Source organism: Mobula hypostoma, chromosome 29, assembly GCF_963921235.1.
Source record: "Mobula hypostoma chromosome 29, sMobHyp1.1, whole genome shotgun sequence".
Classification (NCBI taxonomy): domain Eukaryota; kingdom Metazoa; phylum Chordata; class Chondrichthyes; order Myliobatiformes; family Myliobatidae; genus Mobula; species Mobula hypostoma.
In genome coordinates this window covers 16,218,584-16,232,134 of record NC_086125.1, presented here as the reverse complement: position 1 = coordinate 16,232,134, position 13,551 = coordinate 16,218,584, and the positions used below count along the sequence as shown (strand labels likewise).

At 46.7% G+C, this 13,551-nt stretch overlaps 1 protein-coding gene across 1 annotated transcript in view; it reads right to left on the bottom strand.

Annotated features, from left to right (window-relative positions):
• Positions 1-7,656, bottom strand: part of lmx1al (LIM homeobox transcription factor 1, alpha-like) — a 113,310-nt gene extending 105,654 nt beyond the window's left edge. Inside the window, exon 1 of the mRNA XM_063035638.1 lies at positions 7,607-7,656. The gene's annotated coding sequence lies outside the window, so the exon portion shown is untranslated. The remainder of the gene's footprint in view (positions 1-7,606) is intronic.
• Between the last annotated feature and the right edge of the window lie 5,895 nt (positions 7,657-13,551).

Genomic DNA, 13,551 nt, shown 5'->3' with positions numbered 1-13,551 from the left:
TTTTTCTCCTTCTGTCCCTCTCACTATAACTCCTTGCCCATCCTCTGGGCTTCCCTCCTCCCCCTTTTCCTTCTCCCTGGGCCTCCTGTCCCATGATCCTCTCATATCCCTTTTGCCAATCAACTGTCCAGCTCTTGGCTCCATCCCTCCCCCTCCTGTCTTCTCCTATCATTTCGGATCTCCCCCTCCCACTTTCAAATCTCTTACTATCTCTTCTTACAGTTAGTCCTGATGAAGGGTCTAGGCCCAAAACGTCGACTGTACCTCTTCCTAGAGATGCTGCCTGGCCTGCTGCATTCACCAGCAACTTTTATGTGTGTTGCTATTACTTCATTGTGATAGTACTTAACTCCATTCGTTCCGTCATAGTATTTGTCGAGACCTGGACACAGCTACGCTTCGTTATCTGCATTCAGCCTTGCCTGAGATATTGGAATGCCGAGTCAACTAACTCTGAAGACTAATGGTATTCATTTTATCGTTAGTTGTTCTTTTCAGCCACAGTGTGGGCTTCATTTCCCATTTGAGTGTTTTAGTCAACGGCCCTATTTTGTTTTCTTTTTCCCTTTAACACTGTCCGCATTAAAGTCTGTGAACTATCGACCTGCTTCAGGGTTTCTCACTCCGCACTTGGGCCGTATCCCCATCGAGTGACAGCAAGTCTCGAACCAAAACACAAAGATGGACCCAGCAGAGAGAGAGAGCAGCTGACCTCGGCCATGAGATTCATTGGTCCGAGTGTTTCGTTGAGACAACAATGTTCCGTTGGAATTCCTATGTATAAACTCTTGTTTCGGTCTCCATCGTGACAGAAGGACCTTGCCAAGTAATGGACCCAGCAAAGTTTGAACAGTGATGGATTGATATCGGTGGCTTGAGGAGAGAGTGCCTTGTTTCTGAGTGCATGTCTTGACTCTACATATACAGCTTCTCTAGTCTACATTGAGTCTCTCCGGTATCCATACCAAGCTTTCACGTCACGTACCCAGGTTCCCAGCTTTGTGGTTCCATGACCCAGGTCTGCATAACAAAGGAGCGCTTCAAGCAAGCTTACCAATTGATTCAACAAATCACCATTCAAGTCAGTAGTGTAAATTCTGGAAGAACCCTTCTCTAAAAGCTGATCCCTGGCTGGAGTGTGCAAATACACAGGTGAAGTAACCCTATCAAGAGTATCTTAACCTCTTGCTGAAAGTCATGGTACAGACTGGGGACATTGAACTTCCATTTAACAAATTAAACAGGTCTACAGAGAACCAGCTAGTTTTGCGATGAAAGGAACCTGTCTATGCTGTCTTGATCTGTAAAACTGAGTATATCCTAATTGTCTCTGAAAAAAATTGTGAAAGATAAAACACTGGGAAACATTGAAAACATGAAACTTGAAACCTAGAGAAGGAAGCTTTTCAAATCTCGCTCAATGACTTTTCTCTATGTTCCCAAGGTTTTTATTGTTCCGATTGTTTCCAAGACTTATTCAATGTGTTTAGGGTTTTTCAAAGTCCTCCCCATCTTGAGGACTCCCATGTCTCCCTCTCAGCCCCACCTGAGGTTTCTTGATCTCAGTCTGTTGGGGTTCCCAGGTCTCAGTCTCTCTGGATCCCCAAGTTTCCCTGCCTCGAGTTCCCCATGCCCCCTTCTCAAGTTCCCCAGGTCTCTCGAGTTTTCAGGTCTTCCAGGGCCTTCAAGTGCCAGCTATAGGGAGGGAGGTCCTGTTGTGACTTCTTCAGGCCTGTGCAGGGCATCAGAAAGCATTTGGCTCTGAGGTTTTTAGATCACCTGAATTGGTTAATTGTTGCTTACCAGTTAGTAATGTTTTTAGAGTTTCTTGTGGTTTTCTCGAGCGACTCGCTCTTTGCAATGTGGTTTCCTGGTGCTTTCTATTTAAGTTTATTTTGATGTTCGGATTCTGTTAGTTTTATTGTTGAAGCAGATGCCGGATTAGCTCCAATCTGAGGGTCCTCATTTTGAGAATGATTTGTCTCACGGTGTCACTTGGTCGAGCTACCTCCGGCTAATGTCTTGTTTCTGTCTCTACATGGAAGTCGTTGTCTCCGATACTGGCAGTGCACACAATGGCATTTATTCATTGGCATCACTGGAGGACATCTTGGATAAGTCCCTCGTTCGGGACTTCCAGCAGACACAATTCCGTGGCGCCTCAGGGGCTGCGCCTAGAGAGGGAGCCCTGTCACAGCCACCAATTCGGCAGCGCAGCAGATTCTGCAATTGCGCTCGTGAACAGGCACGTGTCAGCTAATTATTACTTCATTGTGATAGTATTTAACTCCATTCATTGCGTCGTAGTATTTGTCGAGACTCGGACATAGCTACACTTGGTTATCTGCATTCCGCCTTGCCTGAGAAATTGGGCTGTCGAGTCAACTGGCTCTGAAGACTAGCGGTATTCGTCTTATTTTCAGTTCTTTTCAGCCGCAGTGTCGGCTTCATTTTCCATTTGAGTGTTTTAGTCAATGGCCCTGTTTGGCCTAGCGTTTATTGTTTTCTTTTCCCCGCTAACATTATTTGCATTAAAGTCTGTGAAATATCGACCCGCTTCAGTGTCTCCCACTCCGCACTTCAGCCATATCTGCAACGGGTGACAGAAAGGGGATGAAATAAGAAGGTGGAAGCTGATAGGTAGAAAAAGTTAAGGGCTGAAGAAGAAGGAATCTGATAGGAGAGGAGAGTGGGCCATGGGAGAAAGGGAATGAGGCGGGGCATGGGGCGGGGGAAGAGGGTGATAGGTGGGTGAGGAGAAGCAAGAAGGTGGGGAAATGAAGAAGAGGGAAGGGGAAACTTTATGGAAGTTGGAGAAATTGTAGTTTATGCCATCAGGTTGGAGGCTACCCAAACAGAATATAAGGTGTTGCTCCTCCAACCTCACAATGGCAGAAGAGGAGGCTATGGACCGACATGTCAGAATGGGAATGGGTATCGTAACTAAAATGGTTGACCACTGGGAAAGCCTGCTTTTTTTAGTGGATGCAGCAAAGGTGGTTGACGTGGTCTTCCAGTCTACGATGGGTGTCATCAGTGTAGAGGAGACCGCATCAGGGAGAACTGGATACAATAGATGACCCCAACAGATTTGCAGGTGAAGTGTTGCCTCATCTGGACGGACTGTTTGGGGGCCCTTAATGGAGATGAGGGATGAGGAAAATGGGCAGATGTAGCACTTCCGCCGCTTGCAGTGATAAATGCCGGCAGGGAGATTAGTGGAGAATGATGGATGGACAAGAGAATCACGGAGGGAGTGATCCTTGCAGAGATTGGTTGGGTGGGTGGGTGGTGGTGGTAAAGTTACCAGGAAAGTTGTTGAAGGCAAAGCAGCGGTTGTTGTCTACATGGACGTTAGCAAGGCTTTTGACAAGGTCCCACATGGGAGATTGGTCATGAAACCTCAATCACTCGGCATTCAAGATGAGCTAGTAAATTTGATTAGACATTGGCTTCGCAAGAGAAGCCAGAGAGTGATGGTCGATGGCTGCCTGTCTGACTGGAGGTCTGTAACTAGTAGAGTGCCGTAGAGATCGGTTCTGGGTGCTGGGTGTTGTCATCTATATCAATAATCTGGATGATAATGTGATTAACTGGATCAACAATTTTGTGCAGGGCAGCAAGACTGGGGGTTTAGTGGACAGCGAGGAAAGCTTGCAGCAGGATCCGGACCAGCTGGAACAGCAGGCTGAAGAATGGGATATGGAATTTAATGTAGGCAAGTTTGAGGTGTTGCACTTTGGGAGGACCAACCAGGGTAGGTCTTACACAGTGAGTGGTAGGGCACTGAGGAGTGCGGTAGAGCAGAGGGGACTGCGAATACAGATCCATAATTCTTTGGAAGTGGCGTCACAGGTAGATAGGGTCCTTAAAGCTTTTGACATAATCGTTTTCATAAATCAATGATTTGAGCACAGGAGATTAGATGATATATTAAAATTGTATAAGACATTGGTGAGGCCTAATTTGGAGTATTGTGTCTAGGTTTGGTCACCTACCTACAGGAAAGATGTAAGTAAGATTGAACGAGTGCAGAGAGAATTTACAAGGATGTTGCTGAGACTTGAGAGCCTGAGTTTTACTGAAAGATTGAATAAGTTAGTACTTTATTCCCTAGACTGGGCAGATGGGGCTCGTCAGCCTTGGATGGCAGCCCACCTAGGAGAAAGAAAACTCTGATTTTCAACTTGCACTGCCTTGCGGCCAAACCCACCCATGGGAAGGGCTTCGGAAGTAAACCCAGAGGAAGAAATCTGGAGCCGGGGTCCTTAAGGCAGTTTGATACTGTTTACAACTTCACTCTGGCAACCTCTGTGACGATGCTGGTGCCAAGCTATATAGTTGCTTGCCCTTCCCTTGGACAACATCAGTGATGTGGAGAGGGGGAACCCGCTGCATGGGCAACAGCCGGTTCTTCAAACCTTCCCACCCAGGCTTGCGCCCTGGAGAGGATACAGTCCACCAGAGGTGCAAACCCATGATCTCCTGGGATCGACGGCTGCCTACTACTATTCCCTAGAATGTAAAAGATTGAGGGGAAATTGGATAGAGTTAGAGAACATTATGAGGGGGTAGATAGGGTAAATGCAAGTAGGGTTTTAACAGAGGTTGGGTGAGACACAACTAGAGATCAGGGGTTAAGTGTGAAAGGTGAAATGTTTAAGGGAACTTCTTCACTCGGGGTGGTGAGAGTGTGGAAAGAACTGCCAGCGGAAGTGGTGGATGTGGGGTCGATTTTAACATTTAAGAGAATATTGGATAAGTACCTGGATGGGAGGGGTATAGAGGGCAGATCGATGGGTCTAAGCAGATTAATGCCCTGCACGGACTCGATGGGCCGAAGGTCCTGTTTCTATGCTGTAGTGTTCTATGATTCAATATAAATTACGCACGAAAATGCGCTGCGCGTGTTTGTGACTTTGTGATGCTTGACATTGTTCTGACAAAACAAGTCGCACACGGTCAACGAACAGTTAATGAGCCTTTTATAAGCCTTTAAACCTTTAACAATTGTTACCCTAAACTCAGTCAGGAAGTCTCTCTTCCTCCTCGGCCCCTGCACTGAGTAAATGTGCCCAGCACAGAGTAAAATTCAAATCGCGCCCTGACCATTTCTCACACTCTCGGGGAAATAATTCCTCGTCCTCCAGTTTCCTGTTTGCAACCATCGCTCTTTGGAGTCAGGTATGATTGTATCGGCTGGTAAAGATAATTCCGGATGATCATGTTACGGTGTTTGAGGTTGTTCACCGACCCCCACCCCGAGGTATTGCCTCCCTGGCAAACCATCGCAGTGCGTTAAGGCTCCCGTTCGGAGGCAGCGACTGGGCCGGCGCCGGAGAAAGGGACCCGAGAGAGGAGAGACGGAAGATACTGGGATAAAAATAAACCACAACCAAATACAGAGGATACCGGTGTACGGATTCAGAAAAATACAGTATTAAATAAGTAACTTTGTAATCTGCCTTAATGTAATTCGATCTGATATGTAAACACCTATTTATTCTAATCTAAATATATTGATAGAATGAGCTAATATAATTACCTAGTACATGTTTCGACAGACATTTTAGCAACTAGACATTTTGTATCAGAAGTATTTAATACGGAATTAATCCTAAATGTAATGGAAATATAGATATTTCTCAGGGTGAGTGTCAAAACCAGGAATTAATGTGAGAGGAAGGAACTTTAAGAGAATGTGAGGGGAAAGTGTTTTTAACCCAAAAGAGCGATTGATACGTGGAACTCGCTGCCAGTGGAGGTGGTGGAGTCAGATATGGAGACACTTAGACACACTCTTGACTAAGCTAAGCGTTTAAGACCATGTCCACTAGACATAGAACAGAATTGGGAAGGGCCATTTAACTGTCATTCATTCTTTGGGGCATTCCTTTTTTTTGTGGCTGTTTGCAAAGAAAAAGAATTTCAGGTTGTATATTCTATACATTTCTCTGACATTAAATGTACTTATTGAAACCAAGTGATAGGCTATTCAGCCCATCGAGTCTGCTCCGTTCTTCCATTATGGTTGACTTATTTTCGCTGTCAACCCCATTCGCCTGCCTTCTCCCCGTAACCCATGATCAAGAACTTATCAGCCTCTGCTTTAAATACTGTATACACAATGAACCGTCTGCACAGCTATCTGTGGTAAAGAATCCAAACGATTCACCAGCTTCTGGGAAAATAAGTTTTCCTCATCACTTAAGCACGAGGAATTCTGCAGATGCTGGAAATTGAAGCAACGCACATCAAAGTTGCTGGTGAACGCAGCAGGCCAGGCAGCATCTCTAGGAAGAGGTACAGTCGTCGTTTCGGGCCGAAACGTCGACTGTACCTCTTCCTAGAGATGCTGCCTGGCCTGCTGCGTTCACCAGCAACTTTGATGTGTGTTGTGTGTTGCTTTCCTCATCACTATTCGGAGACTGTGCCTTCTGGTCCGGGACTCCCGCACTATAGGAAACATCCTCTCCACACCCACTCTGTCTGAGAGAAAGATATTAATGGGATATGGATGTCAGGATATGGTTCCAATGCGAGGAAGCAGATAGGCAAAAAGGTCGGCGTGGACGCGACGGGACAACTGGTCAGTTTCTGTGCTGTATTCTGTGACTCGACAATCCACGCGTAATACATACACAGTTAATATTGATCTTCGTAATCAAAGCTATTGAATAGAGGTTTTAAGCGCCGACCCGTGTGCAGGAGATTGTAGACAACTGAGGAGAGTTTTCGGGAATATTTAATAAATATCCGTCAGAAGAATCGCATGATCTAGGAATTTGGGACCCGGCGTCAGATGTTGGAGCCGAGGTCTGAATAATTAACCGTGGTTTAGGTGAACGTTAAATATCCGAGTCCTTGGTCCCAGTGCCCCGGGTACTAGCTTGACCGGGCACACACACACCTAAACATCGCAGTCCCTTCTTAGACACCGGTACAGGTGAGACAAATTCGGCAAAACACGGCTGAGGACCAGATTCCCCCGCCGTCCCCAGGATTCCCCACCCTGTGCGGTCAGGTGCTATGTTAGCCCGGTTATGGCTGCCCGAGACGAGACACAGACACAGACACCCCCCCCCCCCCGCATCCACCCATCCATCCATCCGGATCTGTGCAGAGTGCTCAGTTTACAGTATACTCGTGCTAATTTAATATTACCGCGAACGATACAGAATAAACTCTTAAACTGAACTGATGTATTTCGACCGGAGCCAAAATGATCAGGGCTCAGACCGGCGGTTAGTTCCAGCTGTCACGACATCAACGCCGGGCTGTGCAGCTTATTCCATAGTATACCGGTTCAGACCCAGGTGAGGTACCGAGAACCCGGAACACCGGTACCAAGGACACGGATACTGAACTTTCCACCAAAACCACCAGTTAATCTGACCCCGACTCCCAGACTCCGCGAATTAATCCTCGTCTCCACAAAACTTAACGTCAGTCTCTCCGTCGCCCCAGCCACTACCCGCGACCCTTTGAATCAACTCCCACGTGGAATGAAACGGTTCGCACTTCACCGCGCTGTAACACTTGCCGGCCAGTTACAGGGACGGTGTTCACCGAGTGCCAAAGAGAACTCGCAGGGGCAGCCTCTCACCTTCGTCCTAGTCCCTCAGCATCAGTAGCCCGCCGGGGTTGGAGGAGATTCGCTCGCCGCTCCCTGCGCCCATTGTTCTCCGCGGAAAATTCCTTATGGGAAGATGCGTGGCCAGGTGACCAGAACTTTACCGGACATCAGTAGCGGCGGCGGCTTCCCCGAGACCTGACTTCTGTGCATTCCCGGCACTGTGTCAGGGTGTGTTTGAGGAGGGGAGTCCCCACGCACCGCTTTTAAAGGGGGCAGTGGAAGTATTGGCGCCCTGTGACGTTTCGTAGATCGGCCTCCTTTCTCAAGTAGGGACCAACGCCTGTCAGAGAGTCTGACCGGGAGGATTAATATCAGGGGAAGGGGCCACTGAATGAAACCACCTCCCCAAAACACGGACGCATAAACATCTCATCCGAACACCGTAAAGTGTGCTCCCGCACAGATGTATATCCACACAAGGTCAAAGCCAGGTCACACATTCCTTCCTCCATCCATTCTCTCTCTCTCTCTCTCTCTCACACACACACACACACACACACACACACCTGTAAGCATCACGCAACAAGTGTCAGTGGTTGCTTCTCGGCGAGTCCCAGGAAGAGGAGGGGAGAGCGCCTGGGGTGTTCCCGCTCCCGCTGCAACTGAACTGAAGTCTCCAGTCTCAGCCCAGATGTTGCATCTCTGTCATGACTACCACAGCACACCCACCTCTGTGTGAGGCGGTGTCTTTGGCCAAGTTCTTCTAACTGAGGCGGTACAGCGGGTAGAACCACTGCCTGACAGCGCCGGGCATCCAGGTTCAATACCGACAGTCGGTGTGAAGTTTGCATCTTCTCTCCGTGCTGGCGTGGGTTTTCCCCCGGGTGCTCGGGGTTCCCGGGTTGGTAGGTTATTGGTCATTGTAAATTCGTCCTCGTGTGTGGGAGGTAGAATCTGGGGCGAATGATGGGAACGTGGGAAAACATTCCATAAAATATGATGTGTAGGATTAATAAGCAATTCACACAGTAAGCTGGAGGAACTCAGCAGGACAGACAGCATGTATGGAAAGGAGGAAACAGTCGACGTTTTGGGCTGAAACCCTTCTTTAGGACTTATTTACTCTTTTCCATAGATGCTGCCTGACTTGTTGGATTCCTCCAGCGTTCTCAGTGTGTGTTGCTTCTGATTTCCAGCACCTGCCGACTTTCTGCTGTTTGTTAACATGCAGGTTGATGGTCAGTCTAGACTCAATGGGCCAAAGGGCCTGTATTTGTACATCTCTTCATGAGCCTAACCGGATTTTTAGCTGAGAGTGGTCTCTCTCGAATTTCACTGGTCACAAAGATTGATTTGAAATGAATACGTTTATTTCCATCATAGGGTAATTTTCCAAAACAATCCTCATAGAGGGATCAGAAGTGGAGAGAGTGAGCAATTTCAGGTTCTTGGGTTTCAATATCTCTGATGACTTAAGCTGGTCACAGAATATTGATGCAGCTATAAAGAAGGAATGACGTAGCCATACTTCGTTAGGAGTTTGAGGAGATTTGGTTTGTCACCTAAAACACTCAAAAACTTCTACAGATATACTGTGGAGAGCATTCTGACAGGCTGCATCACTGTCTGGTATGGGGGAGGGGAACAACTGCTCATGATTGCAGAATGTTGTAAAATTAGTCATCTCCAACATGGGTACTAGCCTCTGTAGTATCTTCAAAACATCTTCTAGAGCAGTGCCTCAGTAAGGCATCATTAAGGACTTCTATCAACCTGTCATGGTCCGGTCCGTGAAGTCCGTATTCTGGTTCATGGTCCAGTCCATAGCTCCTTATTCCAGGGTTTCTGGTTTTCCCCAGTTTCTGTTGTAGGCACATGATTCTCGTTTTGGGGCTGAGACATAAATACCTCTGCAAACCAGGGATTCCCTGCTGGTCTGTTCTGTTCCCCTCCTTGTCTTTCCCCCCTTGCCTGACTCTCTGCCTGCTCACCTAGCCTGGATACCCCGCCTGTATCGCTGAAGTTTTCTGCCGGAGCAAGACCGGAGCCTTGTTAGGTCAAGATAAGGAACTGTCTTTTGTTGTGAGGAATTGTCTCTCTGTGTCCATGCCTTTGCTAGGTAGGTCCAGCCATTTGCCACTACCTAGTGTTGGAAACTGTCTCTGTGTCCTCGCCTTCACTAGGTGGGTCTGGCTGTTTGCCACTACCTTGTGTTGGGATCCGTCTCTTCATGTTCGGCGTTCTGTGTATGAGTCCTGGCCCTACGTCCTGTTCCCAAGGAGGGGTCCTGGCTCTGTGTTATGTGTATGAGTCCGGCCTATGTCCTGTTCCCAAGGAGGTGGCCCGGCTCTGTGTTTCGTGCTCCTGTCTCTTCTAGTCCAAGGCTCCATGCTCCTTAATTCCCTCGTTCAGTTTGTGCCTAGTCCAGTCCTATCTGAGTCCTGTCCATGTGCCTTTACCTGTCCTTGTGTCTCACCCTACCCAGGAGTTCCTCACCCAAGCCATGTCCTGTCCTGTAGCCTCGTCTTGTCCTCGCCTAGTTCTGGAGTCTGAGCCCAAGGCAAGACCCAGGTTCTGGGTCCTTGTCCAGTCTCTGGCTCGGAGTTCAAGTCCAGGCTCCTAGTTCATGGTTCCTTGTCCGGTTTCCCTGTTTCTTGTCCAAGTCCTAGCACAGGTCCTGCATCCTTGTCCTGTTCCTAGTACTTCAGTGTTTGTGTCTTGCATTTGGGTCCGTTACCAATGCCCCCATTGTGACACAACCAGGACATGCCCTCTTCTCATTGTTACCATTAGGAAGAAGATACAGAATCCTGAGCACACACACACTCAGTAAACAGCTTCTTCCCCTCTGCCACCTGATTTCTGAATGGACACTGAAACCATGAACACTACCTCATCAATTTTTATTTCTGATTTTGTACTATTTATTTAATTTAACAGTTTAATATACATAGGTTGAGACCAGATTGATTCCTGGGGTGGCAGGACTTTCATATGATGAAAGACTGGATCGACTAGGCTTATACTCTCTGGAATTTAGAAGATTGAGGGGGGATCTTATTGAGACATATAAAATCCTAAAGGGGTTGGACAGACTAGATGCAGGAAGATTGTTCCCGATGTTGGGGAAGTCCAGAACGAGGGGTCACAGTTTGAGGATAAAGGGGAAGCCTTTTAAGACCGAGATTAGGAAAAACTTCTTCACACAGAGAGTGGTGAATCTGTGGAATTCTCTGCCACTGGAAACAGTTGAGGCCAGTTCATTGGCTATATTTAAGAGAGAGTTAGATATGGCCCTTGTGGCTAAAGGGATCAGGGGGTATGGGGGGAAGGCTGGTACAGGGTTCTGAGTTGGATGATCAGCCATGATCATACTGAATGGCGGTGCAGGCTCGAAGGGCCAAATGGCCTACTCCAGCACCTATTTTCAATATACAGTATATATATATATTTAATGTAATTCAGGTTTTTTTCTATATTATCATGTATTGCATTGTTCTACTGCTTCAAAGTTAACAAATTTCATGACACACGCTGGTGATAACAAACCTGATTCTGATTTTCCTTCATGTCTATTTAAGAACTTCAAGTGCTAACTGGATGAGTAATGTAATAAGGGGATATTTGGAGTCAATCCTCAGATTCAGGGAGAATGGAAACACTCAAAGGATAGAAAGCCTCAAATCTGAACTGAGCAAACAGTCTGCAGGAGGAAACCAGTGTGTCTCAAAAGGGAGATGGCAGACATGGTGGATCAAATCAATCACCAAACTGGAGGAACAGTGCGAGGTGGTCAGTAGGAAGAGTCCGAGTGTGGAAGGGAGTGGACAGTGAAGTTATTCAGCACAATACAACAACACAAAGCAGGATGCAAAGAACTTGGGGTCTAAGGAGGAGCAGGAAACGAAGGAAATCTGTGATAGTAGGGAATGGTATGAGGGAAGCAGAGGGGATTGAAGACTGGAACTCACCATGCCAACAGTTTGCGCCCTGAGATACCAGAGGGAGTGGTCTTGTAATTAGTGGATACTTTGCTGACCATTTTACAGTGATATTTAGACTCTGGAACAGTTCCAGTGGATTAGAGGGTGGCTAATGTAACACCACTATTTAAGAGACAGAGAGAAAATAGATGGGTAGATGGTTGACTGACAGAAGGAGTATGCAAATGTTGGAGTCATTTGTAAATGATGTGGGTGCCTTGTGCCTTTACAAAATAGGGAACCATACTTGACAAATATACTGGTATTTTTTTGGAGGAGTTAACTAGCAGAATATGAGGGGAGATTTGTCTGAACTTTCACAGAGCTTTGCATAGGTCTTCAGTGAGAGATAGCACCAAAGTGTAGCCTTTATGATTGGAGTTATTATGCCAACAGAGAACTGATAGGAGACAAAGAGTAGGAATGAACATGTCTAGTTCTAAGAACAGGTGCTGGTTGCTGGGGTATCACAGGCTGGGACCAGTTCCAGTAATTGTCTCCCCCCCCCCCGACCTTTCACCATTCCCCATTCCCATTCCCCTCTCTCACCCTATCTCCTTACCTCCCTCTGGTTCTCCTCCACTTCTCTTTCTTTCATGGCCTTCTCTCCTTTCAGATTCCCTCTTCTCCAGCCCTTCATCTCTTTCACCAAATGACCTCCCTGCTCTTTACTTCACCCCTCCCCCTCTCCTGCTTTCACCTATCGTCTACGTGGTACTTCTTCCTCCCCTTCTTCCCACCTTCTTCCCATCTCTTTTTCCAAGTCCTGATGAAGTGTTTTGGCTTGAAACGTTGCCTGTTTACTCATTTCCACAGATGATGCCTGGTCTGATGAGATCCTCCAGCATTATGAGTGTATTACTTTGATTTCCAGCAACTGCAGATCTCCTCTTGTTTGTGTCACAATATATATTAATGATTCAGAAGAGGGGATTAAAAGTAGTACTTCCAAGTTTGCAGGCACAAAACTGCATGGGAAGGTGACAGACAGCAGTTTGATTTGGATAGTTTGTAGGATTGGACACATACATGGCTGGTTAAATATGAGGTGGTCTACTTTGGTGGCAATAACAGGAAGGCAAATTATTATCTGAATGACAATACATTGAGAAAGGGGAGGTGCAACGAGATCTGGATGTTCTTGCAAACCAGTCACTGAAGGTCAGCAAGCAGTTGAAATGGGTGATTAAGAAGGCAAATGGCATGCTGGCCTTCACAATGAGAGTATTTTAGTACAGGAGCAGGGGTGTCTTGTAATTGTACCAGAAGCAATGTGACACCGCACATTGAGTATTGTCTGCCATCATGGTCTCCTTATCTGAGGAAGGTTGTTCTGGCTGTGGCGGGGGGGTGCGGGGTGTAGTTCAGACTGAGAGCTGGGATGGCAGGAATGATGCTTAGAAGAGTTCAGGTAAATGAGGTTTATAGTCACTGGAATTTAGTAGAGTAGGAGCGATACTGTTGAAGCTCCTGATGTTTCCCAATGCTTGTGGAGTCCAAGGTCATGGGCAAAGTTTATGATAAGGGATAAATCATTCAGAACTTGGAGAGAAGAGAAGCTTCTTGCCTCAGAGAACAATGAACTCTACACCATTGAAAGCAGCTGAGTTCAAGTTATTGAATACAGTCAAGAAGGGGTTAAGATTTTTCTTGAGACTAAAGGGCTCAGGAAATGATAGGAGGGAGAAGGTACGGGAACTGGATGGTGTAGCAGGCTCAGAGGGATGAATGGCCACTCCTGCTCCTATTTTCAATGTTTCTATATAAAGCAAACTTTCTGGACAAATTCACCGATGAATGTTCAAACCCTGAGTCTATTTTTATTTACTGCAACATAATTTCCAGTATTGAGAGTTAATGCAATCCCTCAGGAATGCAGAATAACAAGAACAAGATGTGGATAGCATTTTCACAGTTCTGTTCAAGTATCTCAACAACAAACGCACGTGCGTACACACACACACACTTACCCACTCATACACATATCCATTC